At 39.0% G+C, this 12,697-nt stretch overlaps 1 long non-coding RNA gene across 1 annotated transcript; it reads left to right on the forward strand.

Moving 5' to 3' along the window:
• The first annotated feature begins 1,149 nt into the window (after window positions 1–1,149).
• LOC128898481 (uncharacterized) lies at window positions 1,150–11,144 on the forward strand. Its single transcript, XR_008462852.1, has 3 exons — window positions 1,150–1,311; window positions 7,063–7,182; window positions 10,269–11,144. It is a non-coding gene; the product is annotated as an uncharacterized LOC128898481 (long non-coding RNA).
• Window positions 11,145–12,697: the final 1,553 nt, after the last annotated feature.

Genomic DNA, 12,697 nt, shown 5'->3' on the forward strand with positions numbered 1-12,697 from the left:
AACAAATAAAATATGACAAATACAAGTAAGTCTGTATAAGCAACTCTTTCAAATCAATATTCACAGAGGAAAAAAATGTCATGTTGCACGGTATGTGCAACTTGATGTCAGTTAAATCCAAGGATCTTTACATACTCCCAAGCAAAAGCACCACATATGGTTTCAGTATATGGCTTCTATATACAGCTTATATGCTGTTAAAAAATAAATAAATTTAAAAATCCAACTTTTCCTATCATCTTTTTTTTTAAGGAGAAGTAAGCTGTTGAAGTTACATTTGTCAAAGCTAAACCCTGCGTTGGAAGCGCACAGTGAAAACAGAACGAGTTGCAATAGATGCATGTAGAGACTGGTAGTCTGCCTCTCATGAAGAGTTTTAAATATGTATTCCCATTTACTTTCCCCAACCTTAGAAAGAGCAATAAAAATAAAACAATGAATTTCTTGTTACTGAGTGGGCAGCTTTTGCAATGGAAGTTGAAAGCAATTTATGTGATGAAACTGGCAAGACACACACCTGAGATGAGATGGAGACACTGGGGAGACACTTTGAAGGAAAGTTATATAAATGTGAGGTAGAGATGAAAGAGGGGGAAAAGAAATGGAGATGAAAAGATTTAAAATACCTGAGGGCAAGGTAAAAGGAAACTAAAGGCCTCAAATATGTTGCTGTGTACTCCATTAGCAACAAAGGACTCAAGTAATATGATCACAGTGCGTTTTCTAAAATCAAAAGAAAATTTCAATGTAAATTTGTTTCTGACAGACAAAATATGCTCATAGGATAGAGATTCTTTTCCATCGCTCATTTTAGAATGCCAGTGTTCATACAGTTAGGCAATTTAATAGGACAGTATGTCTTGTTTGTGAGTACCTCTAGGGAAGAGCCATGTTCTGCAAAGAAAATGTTACTTTACTTTCACCTGGTGGAGCTAACTTTTAACTCAGCAAAAGCAGACAGTGGAATATTCATGGAAAGTATCCATAGAGTGTCTCCCAGTGTGCTTCTATCCATAATTTTTTTTGTTGTTGGTATTGTTGCTGTGCAATCTCAGTTTACATCTTTTCTACTTTTAGGTAGCTGGCACTATAACACCACCTTCCCCAGATATTTGCCGTACCTTGTGCTAGCAACAGAGTGAATAGAAACCACAATTCTGGCGTTAATTATCTAAGAATCTGTACATCATTGGAGAGGGGTGAGAATGTTTTTCCAGAAAACTCTTCAACACAAGTGATTTTGAAAGCTCTGTCATAGCTGTTGGAACTGAAAAAGCAAAAGGTACCTGGGACTTCTGAACATTTCACAAGGTGAGAAAGATGTTTTTAATGAAAGACTCTCTGGAGCAGCTAAGAAGTCTGATGGGCGCAGCAGAATGGAGGGACTAGGTTGAGGGTCATTTTATCACTTTGGTAGAGCAGTCACCGTGCTCTAGGGATACTGGCAGAACCGGAAACCTCCTGCTGTTGGTAGTGTACAGCCAGTAAAACACATCCATGCATTGTAAGGACTGTGTTACAGTCTCACAGTATCACCAAGGTTGGAAGAGACCTCAAAGATCATCGAGTCCAACCCGTCACCACAGACCTCATGACTAGACCGTGGCACCAAGTGCCACGTCCAATCCCCTCTTGAACACCTCCAGGGATGGTGACTCCACCACCTCCCTGGGCAGCACATTCCAATGGCCAGTCTCTCTTTCTGTGAAGAACTTTCTCCTCACCTCCAGCCTAAACTTCCCCTGGCACAGCTTGAGACTGTGTCCCCTTGTTCTGGTGCTGGTTGCTAGAAAGAAGAGACCAAACCCTTCCTGTCTACAACCACCCTTCAGGTAGTTGTAGAAAGCAATGAGGTCACCCCTGAGCCTCCTCTTCTTCAGGCTAAACAATCCCAGCTCCCTCAGCCTCTCCTCAGAGGGCTTGTGCTCAAGGCCTCTCCCCAGCCTTGTTGCCCTTCTCTGGACACGTTCAAGTGTCTCGATGTCCTTCCTAAACTGAGGGGCTTGAGACAAGCAAGGTGGAAAAATGACAGTGAAGTCATTTTTTAAAAAGGGTGATGTGAAGGATTTTGGTCTGTGGAAGACTTAGCTGAGAGCACCTAGTGAGCTTCATTACCTTTAGATTTATGCAGATGGTGAGTGGGTTTATTGCAGAGTGAAGTTTTGGACTTATATGCCAAAAGTTCTCATACATCCTGGTTTTGGCACTTCGGAGCTTTTTTAGGATATGGCCCTTATGTCAGGAATATGAAATTCTTGTTCCTGTTGCATGGCAAACTCTTGCAAACCATTGCACCAGGCTTCCACCTTTTTTCTACTTTCTATGTAATGTGAGCAATTGCCCTCATTTAATGGCACATTTCAGTGCTTTCCTGTTGTTGGATAGCTGTCTTTCACTTAATGAACTCAGATAAATTTTGGAGTGAGTTACTGCACAGTGTGAGTAGGAGCATCACAAGATGGCTCATATGGTGCATAAGTCATCAGAATATTTTGAAAATTCATGTAAGCAGCTCCACAGTTAAGTAAAAAAAAATCCAACCCATACAGAAGTTTTGGTTCTGTGAATTCTTTTTCTCAGTAGTCCCCCTTTGCCTGTTTATGAACTTTTGATTTACTCTTAGGCATTTGTTTTTCTCTGTTCTAGTTCAGTTGCTTGGGAAATATATGTTTTCTGCAGAAAAATAGTTATTAGTAAGAAAAGCAGCAAGAGAATACACATGGACATATCCACACATATTTTTTACCCATGTTAAATTTTCCTACAAGTCTGTGGACAGCACCACCTACATCTGATTAAGGAGGTTTATTTGTCACACACCTGGTCTCACATACACTGACTTCAGGTTTGTAATTGGTGCATAGTTAGTGGCCATTCTTCTCAGCTGATAATCAGCAGCAGAAGGCTACACACTGGGAATTAGTTTTCCCTTCAGGATTGTCTTTTAGCTAAGATGGATTTATCAACAGCCCTTTGGTAAGACTGAAAGAGTAAAATAGTTGTCGGCTTCATTAGTGTGCCTTTAACATCTCTTCAGAATCTCAGGAACTCAATCTAATATCATTTTAGCTGCTTTCTTTAAACCCCTATTTACATGTTTTCACCTGGCATTATTGGCCTGGGTACTTGCATTTTATGGGTGTTGATAAATGGAGATAGAAAAAATATTGTCCTCTCAGTTTGTATAACCTGAGTGGATCATCCAGAAGTCCACAGCATCACTAAGATAATCACATCCCCTTAAAGCACAGTATTGCTTTCTTCAGTGTTCCATAATTCAGATGTATTTGGATATTGATGTATTTTCTCATCTAGAATTATAAAAATAAGAAATACTGTGAAATCATAGACTGATAGTCTGTGAACTTGAAAATAAAAAGAGAGGCTTTGTTTTACATATGGTATGTTTCTGCTATTTGGATGGTTTTCCAGATAACCATCTGTAACAGAGAAAGGATGGCAAGAAAACTGATTTCTCATACTTGGTTGCCAAGATTCATGAATATCTGCTTAGTGTGGCACATTGCCTAATCAGAGGCTGGTTAGACTCTCTGCCACAGGTTTCAAATAGTAATGTGTTCAGAGCTTGCCTTTGGGCAAGCCCTTTGGCATCCATCTAACAAATTTTTGCACTTAAGATTAAACCTTGTGTAGAAGTGTATCTGCTAAAAAGAAAGGAAAAAATAAACCCCAAAAGAACCAACACTATAAAACAAGGAAGCAGGTTAGGGAAAGAGGAAGGACTAATAAAACAATGTAAGAGAACACAAAGCCAATCCTGACTGCCAGCAAAAGCATACTGCCTCTGGCAGCTGAAATATAGAGAGTATTTGGGGCCAGAATTTGAAAGTGTTAACAGGTGATAATGTCAATAACACTGAGACCAAAATCAATCACCTGAACTTAAGGCACATGTTACCAAGTACACTTAGTAATTCAGTAAGGTTCTCCACAGCCTTGATCCAAACTCTTCTAAAATGGATGTGAAGATTCTTCAGCAGACTTCAAGTTCCCTGATGCCTTCTATGCAAAAAGAATCTGTCTCTGTGTCTGATCCAGAAGAACATATAGTGCAACAGCAGAAGGAATGTCCAAGGGATCCAGCAAAGATCTAATAGGAGGTTTATTAATTGAAATACAATGGAAATAGGAAAATGAGCTCTTTTATCTCACACCAGAAGTTTGTTTTAAGCCCAAGTAAGTGTGCCAATTATAGATAATTGTATATAATTATACTTGTATAATGCTTTCTTCATTTCTTCACTTAGATCATGGCACATTTTAGTAAATCTCCTCTCCAGCTGTCTATAGGTAGAGGTCTCCACGGTCTTCTTAAGAAGATTAATCATGTGAAATTGGTATGGCCTTTGTGAGAGACATAATTGATAATAATTACCATTTCTGTAGGGTTTTTTTGGTTGTTGGTTTGTGTCTGTTGGGTTTTTTTTCTGTATATAATGGTATGCAATTCCTGGTATGTAACAACAAATAAAAATAGTGCTCTATTAGCACTATTTTGATACTGTGATGGGAAAACCATGCTGTGCATCCTCTCAATTAAGGTGATGATTTTGCTTTGCTAAATGATAGAAAGTACAAAACAAAGGCTGAATGTAGGAAAAGATATAAAAATTCGCAGAGCAAAAATCTCAGCTTTGCATTCTCAAGATGTAAAATCTAAATGCAGAAGATGCTGTAATCTGACAGACCTTCTATAATGTCTTATTTTCTCTGAATTTATCCCAAACAGCTTTTGGAGCTCATGCTAGAACTCACATATTTTCATTTAAGGGGACTGATTCTTTGCAACTGTGCTGCAACTGCTCCTATATTGCTTTTCCAGCAATTTCACCCCTGACTTGTGCAAGAATCAGAATTAATATTATCAAAGAGGTAAAGAGACAGTGAGCCCTCTCAACTTTCAGGGATGATTATTTATTGCTGAGAGACCCAAGCTTTCAATCATGCTCGGGATCTCCCAACAGCCACCAAAAAAACCCCAACAAAATCCCAAACCAACCAACAGCGTAAGGTCAGTTTTTCTGCCTTAGTGCCTTCAAAGTACTGCCTTTGACAACTTTTGAAACCTTTTGACATCTCTGAAGCAATTAAAAAATTCTATCTGTCAATATTTGATCATTTACTTCTTTTGATCAGTCCTCAGGTGTTGAAGGTGTCTCTGACCTTCAACACCCAATCCTTTCATCTCCATTCCAGTGCTTAAGAACATTCCTGTGCTTAGCCTGTCCTAACACTTACAATTGTACTTCACTTGTAGTAAACAATGATGAAAAAATCACTAAAGCAATCCTTTTGTTCACTGTGGTGACATTTCCTCTAATTAAATTTTCATCTCTGAAGGTATTTGGGCCTCTCAAGTCCATCTGGGATATGTTTGCCCTCAGCATTGCCTCAGGCCAAATGTATTTTTGTTGATAGCTGAACAGCATGCTCTCCTCGGTGACTGTGGGTATTCCCCACCGGTGGCTTATTTAGAAGATTATTTCACCAGTTTCAAAGCACTTTTTCTGAAGTTGGGGGGGGGGGGGGTTTGTGTCCTTTTTTTTGAAAGAGAGAGCCAGTGCTGAGTGCCACCTCCTCCCTCTCCCCACAATGCCCTCTCCTCTTTGAATCAGTCTGACTTTATGTTTCTTTTCAAGGAGTTTTTTTCAGCAGGCTACATCACACATGCGATGTGATAGAGGGGACTGCACTTGCATGGAGGTCAAGAGCCACTTGAGGGACTTTCTCTTCACAATATTTTTCTGTGGTTCAGCACCAACCTCAATTAAATTGATTATGGAAAACTGATTTGGGAAGGGAATTCTGACTCACAACAACAAAATATTACATGTAGCACGGAGCTTTGCTGGCCTTGTTTTATTACTCCATGGTAGGACATGCCTGGCAGTAAAAAATGTCTCAGCAACCCAATTGCAAAGGTCATTTTTGCACACATGCACAAACTACTGCAGTGAAAGATACAGTTTATTGACTTAAAAAGAGAAAGGCATGGATCACTGCAAAATGTAATGGGAGTGTTTTCTCATTTCCATTTGAATAATAGAGGCCAATGGGACAAATGCCTCCATATTGGCTATGCATCATAGATGCTTTCCTAATTCTTTTGAGATAATAGAGTCTCATCCCAAAGCAAAGACTGCACGAGTTCTTTTAGCATAATTGTTGATTTGACTGTGCTACAGCTATGGTATAACTCAGGAATATCATATTTCAGTAAAAGCTGAGGCTACATTTTCAAGGGAATCTGATTATTCAGTAATTAACATTCTGAAACAATTTTATCATACTGAGAGACCTGGGCAAAGGTAGCAGCCTTCATTACCAGAAACTATCACTTTGCAAATTACTTCTCAAACTTCTTAAAAATCTATATGGTCTCTTTCTTCCCCTCTCCAACTTTTGCAATGAAATAAATGCAAGGGAAAGTTGCTGGAAGAAAGGACATGGGAAAAGAGAGGCACAAGCCACCTGTGGCTTAACTGCTGCCTTTTTTTTTTTTTTTGGGGTGGTTAAAAATTCAGCAAACATGGAAATGTACACAGCACAAGTCTGCCATTACACAGAAAAAGACCAGTTTCAAGAGCAATCTGAATCCAAATTGCATTATGAACTTATTTGAACTCCAAAGAATAGCAGTAGCTGTATCTCGCAAGTACAAACTATCTGTCAGCACTGTTAGGCTTAATATTTTACCTGGAGAGTTCAAACTACCTTCTAGGTATCAAGGGGGCACTCTGCACTGACAAAAACCCCTCCAGTTCCCTAAGCAGAGTCCAAAACCATGTCTCTTTGCTTATAAAATGAGCAAATTTACGTGCAGGAAAAAAATAATATAGAAGTTCTTAATGCCTTTCTAGCAGTAATTTCTTATGCCATGTAATATCGTCTGGAGGCAAAACATCTCTTCAGGTAAAAAGTATTAGCACACCAGAGTGAAGAAAAAGTATTTTATGACTGTTTAAATGTTCTATTCAGGCAGTTCCTCCACCTCTTACAAAAGAACCCTTCTAATAACAGTGCCAATTTGTCTTTCTTTAGGAAAGCCTTGAGGAAATCAAAGCACCTCAGGAACTGACATAAGAAGACACCTCATCCTTCTGCAAACGTGTCAAAACCGAGTAAGACAAAGGCCTTTATAACTAGCTCGATGCAGTCCAGGTAGGAATGCACCTGGCACTGGATGCAGACAACAGCTGTCTCACCAGCATCCATAATCTGTACTGGTGGCTTTCTGGCTGTACCTGTGTGCCCTGAATGCAAAAAGCATCTGTTTCACATTTATTCATTTACTCAGATGGCATTATCTACATTACTTGCTACCTTTGGACACAAGACTCTCATTTATAATTCATAGTACACAGATGCTTACAGAGAGTAGAAGCTTTGGCTACATTACCTGTCACTCTTAGTGTATTTTGTATTCATGGTGGGTAAATATACAAGTATAAAGCTGCCATATTGTGTATGACTATCTATAATGCATTAGCAAACAGTTGTTTGATCATTTATACTGTCATTCTTTGTGGTTGAAATGATGTTAGAATGAAAAATGAAACAAACTATTGGTTCACTCTCCCTGCTTTGCTTTTCTTCTCTCACAGTCTCTTTTTGTGTGGTGTTGGTCCTTTCTAAGTTTTTTGTTGTTGTTGTTTTTAAATGAAGGTGATTTTGCCTCGTTTTGTTTCTCTTGCTCATCTCTCTGTATGATTATCATTCAGTACTCGGTCAGCTATTCAGTAAGTTCACCAGTGCAGCTGGCTTCAGAAGATGCTTCCTATTCTTTCCTTTCATAGGCTCATAAATCCAGCCTGCAGAGAATATTAAAACCAGAAAAATACTCAGGCAGAAATAAAGCATCTCAAAAAGAGAAAGTGTATGTAACTGAGGAAACATTTACTCAAGATTACATATTAAGCAATTGTCTCGTTAGTATTGAAGGAATATATAGAGGGAATATATTAACTCTACTTAGCGGGAGCCCACTGCATCCATCAAATGCTGTTAAAAATGGCCATTTTTGAACAAGGAGAGAACATTCTGTATACCTTGTATTGTTTTTAAAAGCTATTTTTAGTGCAGCAAATATTAAAGAATGTCATTGTCCTTTGCAGGAGCTCTCACTCATATTTCAGGAGGGCAACTTTGCCAGAGATGCTTGACTTAAGAACCCATTAAAATGAAAATGTACTCAGGAGCCTTGCAGGAATAGCAAGACATGGGCGCCAAGCATGCTTGGCAGCCTGGAAAGCTTACAGAGCTCTCCTAACAGGAATGCCATCACATTAAAGAATTAGCATAGCTCCAGGCAATAGTCTTCTTTTTTTTCTTCTCCTTTTTTTTCAGTATATGTGAATGACATTTTGTATCTGAGGCACATTTAAAAATATTCCTTATCCACATGTAAGTTTTTTATGACTGCATTAAAAACCAAAAGGTTGGTTTGTTCCTGTTGACATTTGTTCCTATTCCTCTCTCTCTGGGCACAACATCTCAAATAAAGCTCTGATGTTCATCTCTCCTTCCACAACTTTCTCACTCTTTCCAAATATTACTACTGCCTCCTCCTCAGAGTCTTTTTTACTGCTAGGCAGAACCTGTTCTGTCATTCTTTCTAATCTCTACCAGATGCCACAAATTCAGCAAAACTCCCACAAAAATCCCTGTAAAGTCTTTACCTTCTCAGCAGTGCCTCCAAATTCACTCTCTGAAAATGCAGGTAAAATATATTAATAAATATAGAAAGAATCTGAATATTGGTATCTGAAAAATTGTAATGAACTTCTCATTCCACTGACCCTAATCTCCAAGAATGGAAGTCAGGGGAAACTGGAGAAATAATCACTCAGCAGCCTCATCAATCACACTGCCGCTTTGGCTGCTAATTATTCCCTGATTGGGCTACCTGAGAATTGAGAATGACAAATATTTGGCTCTTCTGACCACTCACCAAGGAAGCTCAGGTTATTGATTCTACTACATGAAAATAATCCACCTAACTCTCAGTTTCTTTTTCTTGGGAAATCTTCTTGCGTAAAGTTCTCTGACAAAGAACATATAACCAAAAAAATGTATAGTTGCCCACCGCTAAGTTTCCTAATACCCTGATGGACTCCATTTTGTCCAGCTGCTTTGTGTATTTTCAGCATAAGAAAAAAAAAAAATCTTTTCTCCACATTAGCTGAAAGCTCTGTGTAGAAGCAGCTTATATACTTTGTTCATCAGGCTGCACAAAGCCTGAAAAACAACAGTAGGGAAGCTGCAGTCATTTCTGGTTTCCTACATACTTGTGGTAGAGTTTGAAATTGCTCCATCCATCAGGCTGCTGCAAACTGTCCTTTTAGTCTTTACTAATCACGGTCAGTAGACCAATCTCACTGCACCAAGGTGTTTATGTGGGGCAAGAATGCAGACATGACCTGGTGGCAGATTTCTCAATGAAAATCACGAAAAGGTAATTCCTAAACTCTACAGTGTCTGGGGAGAGTTACTATAAGTGTTTTGCAGAGATACGTCAGGAGAAAAACAAGGTACCTGTTTCCATGCAAGAGCTTCCTGCAGTTTTCCCCCAACCAACTCCAGGTATAGATTCCTGTTTTAAAGACTGTGAACAGCCAAGAATCAAGAGTGTGTGAATTAGGTCAAAGAGCTGTTAAGCCACTTTGAGTGAGATCTTTAAAAGCATGATTTTTAGGCTAGCTCAGTAATTTCATGTAAGGGTTAAATATTCTTTCCCTCATTTGCAGTCCACAATTCAAAATTTTGTTTGATTGCTACGTTATACTTCAGGATATGGCAGGGGGGTTGGAACTAGATGATCCTTGAGGTCCCTTCCAAGCCTAACAATTCTCTGATTCTAGACACTCCATATTTTTTACCAGGCTACATGGCAGTTTTCAGCAATCGCACCCTAGATATCTGAAGCATATTGCTGAGTGACTGGAAAGTCTCTATCAATGTTATTGCCACTAATTTATCTATGAAAGCATGTGGGAAAACTTCAATGTTAGTCTCTAAAAATATCTGCACAGGAGGTATCTTTTTCCTCAATCGCATTGGATGCCTTCTGAGCACTCAGAGTCTGGTAGCATAACTTTCATGGCACAGAGCCTCAGAATCCTCGTACATCACTGCAGCCTTCAGCTTAAATCCATAAACACTCAGTAAAGACAGTTACAACAGATTTTCACACTTTCATAAAAAAGCACTGCTCAATTTTGATTTTTTTTATTTATTTTTTTTTTTAGGAAAGCCCTCATTGCCTCACTGTTCTAAGGCCACTTTTGGTACAAGGATTTGTTATCTCGGCTGACAACTGCGCTGAAGCCTATAATAAGAATCTCCTTCTTTCTCTCTAACAAGCAAATTCCCTGTTTTCTGAGAATCCTCTCTAGGAAGGCAGTGCTGAATGTGTATCAGACTTGAAAAGAAAGCCTCTCTACGCTGCCATTTTCGCTTTTTATTTTTCTGATTTGCAACTCAGCTCACGTCCGGCTCGAAGAAGCAATTCTGCGTGGAAAATGCTGCAGCTGGTTTCCTCCAGTGCTCCCCATTCATAGCAAGGGAGGCAGCGGTGGGCTTACGCAAGATCGGTTTAAATGGGAAATCAATACTGGTTCCTCAGTTCCTACAAAAGAGCTGAACTGAGCTGGATTGGCTCCAAGGAGTAAAAAGGAGTTGAGTGGAAAAAACTGCCTGCCAGTGGGATAGGTGCTCTGCTGCATATGAGGCTGCTTGGGCCTCTGCCACTGAACCCATCAGAAGAAGTCTGAGATAACCTGGCTTACCTCCTACCATCTGGTTTTAACTGGACGATAAATATTGGAAAAATAAAAGTTGGAAGCATTTTGTTCCCTAGGCATATATTAGCTTACAAATACATAAATGTTTCTGTTCAGCATCAGTAGGAATTTGTACCTTGTACTATACCAACCAGTTACAAAAGGGATTGAAAACTTGTCCTGCAGATGAAAAGTGAAATCATTGGTGTGATTCCTTGTTCTACAGCTAAGGAGAAATATGTGATCTAATTAGCAATTCCATCAGACATTGTTCAGTGATTGGAACTTAGTTTCGCAGGGTCTCACTTGACAAGACTTTCTATTTAATCTCTTGTATTCAAATTTTCTGTGGAATAGCTCTCAGTAAAATTCACATTTCAGAAATCTGTGCCTGTGTGCCATTTTATTTAAATGGACTTGAAAGAGCAAACAACAGTAGTGAAAACACTGAAATAACTCAATTGTTGTGTTTTGCTGGATGGTCAGTCTGGTAGTTTGGTTATTTGTGCAGGATGCAGAGCCATGGTATGCACTGCCATTAGACTTTCTGTCTAATGAAGAGTCTTTACTGAAGGTCCTTTCACATTGAATTTACATTCTTGGGGGAGCCTGTTCTTCACTGAGCGGTCTCAGAGCTATAGAGTCAAAGGGGAAATCTCATGGGGGAAACAGACAAGGTACAAAAATGGCTTCGTATTTGGAATACCTTTGTGATTTGAGATTCAAAAAGTGTCTTTAAAACTCTTATAACCCATAAATATGACTCATGATTACAGACAGGGGCCTTTGGGATGCTGGGGAAAGCTTTCAATATCAGGAACTGGAAAGCATCCCTAATAAGGACAAGGAAGAAAGGTGTGTTCTAAAACCAGGAACGCAGCTGAGGAGAAAGAATATTTCATATTAATACTACTGACATTTAGAATACTTGATTAAACCTACAACATCTCTGTTGTTTAAACAATTGGAAAACAGTTTTCTTCTAAGGTGTATAGTTAAATCTTGAGAACAGTCAAATACTGCCTGAATGAAATACTGCAAACTCCCTTGTTGTGTTTTCCAGGTCTGTTCTAATACAGTAAAGACAGTTACTCATGCTGTCTGGTCTTACTCTTACACAGGCTATACAATTTTGATAGCTCTCCCAGCTCAGAGATTTTTAAGTTTTTTTCTGCTGTGATAAAGATCTGCTTACATTAACTAAGCTATCAGCAAAGAAATCCTGAGCCAAACGTGCATGCTTCATTTATACAATTTGGTGTAGCAGCCATTGTGTGATTAAGCTGAATGACAATTTTCTTTCTGTGTATTGATAACACTATGGTTCTTAATGTCTTTACAGCATTTCCTGCATGGAAGCATGGCAATGCATACACTGTGAACCATGGAGGGAATGAAGAAATAATGTTGATACTCAAAAAAAGGTAAGGATTCAACAAAAAGGGAAGGAGGAGGGGGAAAGCAAGGAAAAGAGGGGGGTTATGGCTAAGAAAACCATGTTTTGCCACCTTAAATGCAATGGGAAAAGAGAAAAAAGCAGCAGTCCATCAGAAGTGGATTTCTTTATAAGTAATCATAACTGAGAATTATTTGGTAATTCTACTCCAATTTTATCCTTAAATTCATGTTAACCCTTTTGTTTAGGGGCAGGCAAGAGAACATGCCTTAAGTTAGCATGTAATACTCGAAATTTTACTGAAGTGTGTTGTGGTCTGTGTGTCCACACAGCAAACTGAAAACATGTGTCTACAGTTTCCACATGGCAGTTCTCCAATGATCCTTCTCTGCATAATTCTTCCCAGATTAATGATTTGCTACAAGGTTTCAAAGTGTGGGGGAAAGTGTTCCAGAGTTTTCCAAGTTTCACCTTATCTCTAAATGTAAATCTGTGTTGT

This window comes from Dryobates pubescens, chromosome 24 (assembly GCF_014839835.1).
Source record: "Dryobates pubescens isolate bDryPub1 chromosome 24, bDryPub1.pri, whole genome shotgun sequence".
Classification (NCBI taxonomy): domain Eukaryota; kingdom Metazoa; phylum Chordata; class Aves; order Piciformes; family Picidae; genus Dryobates; species Dryobates pubescens.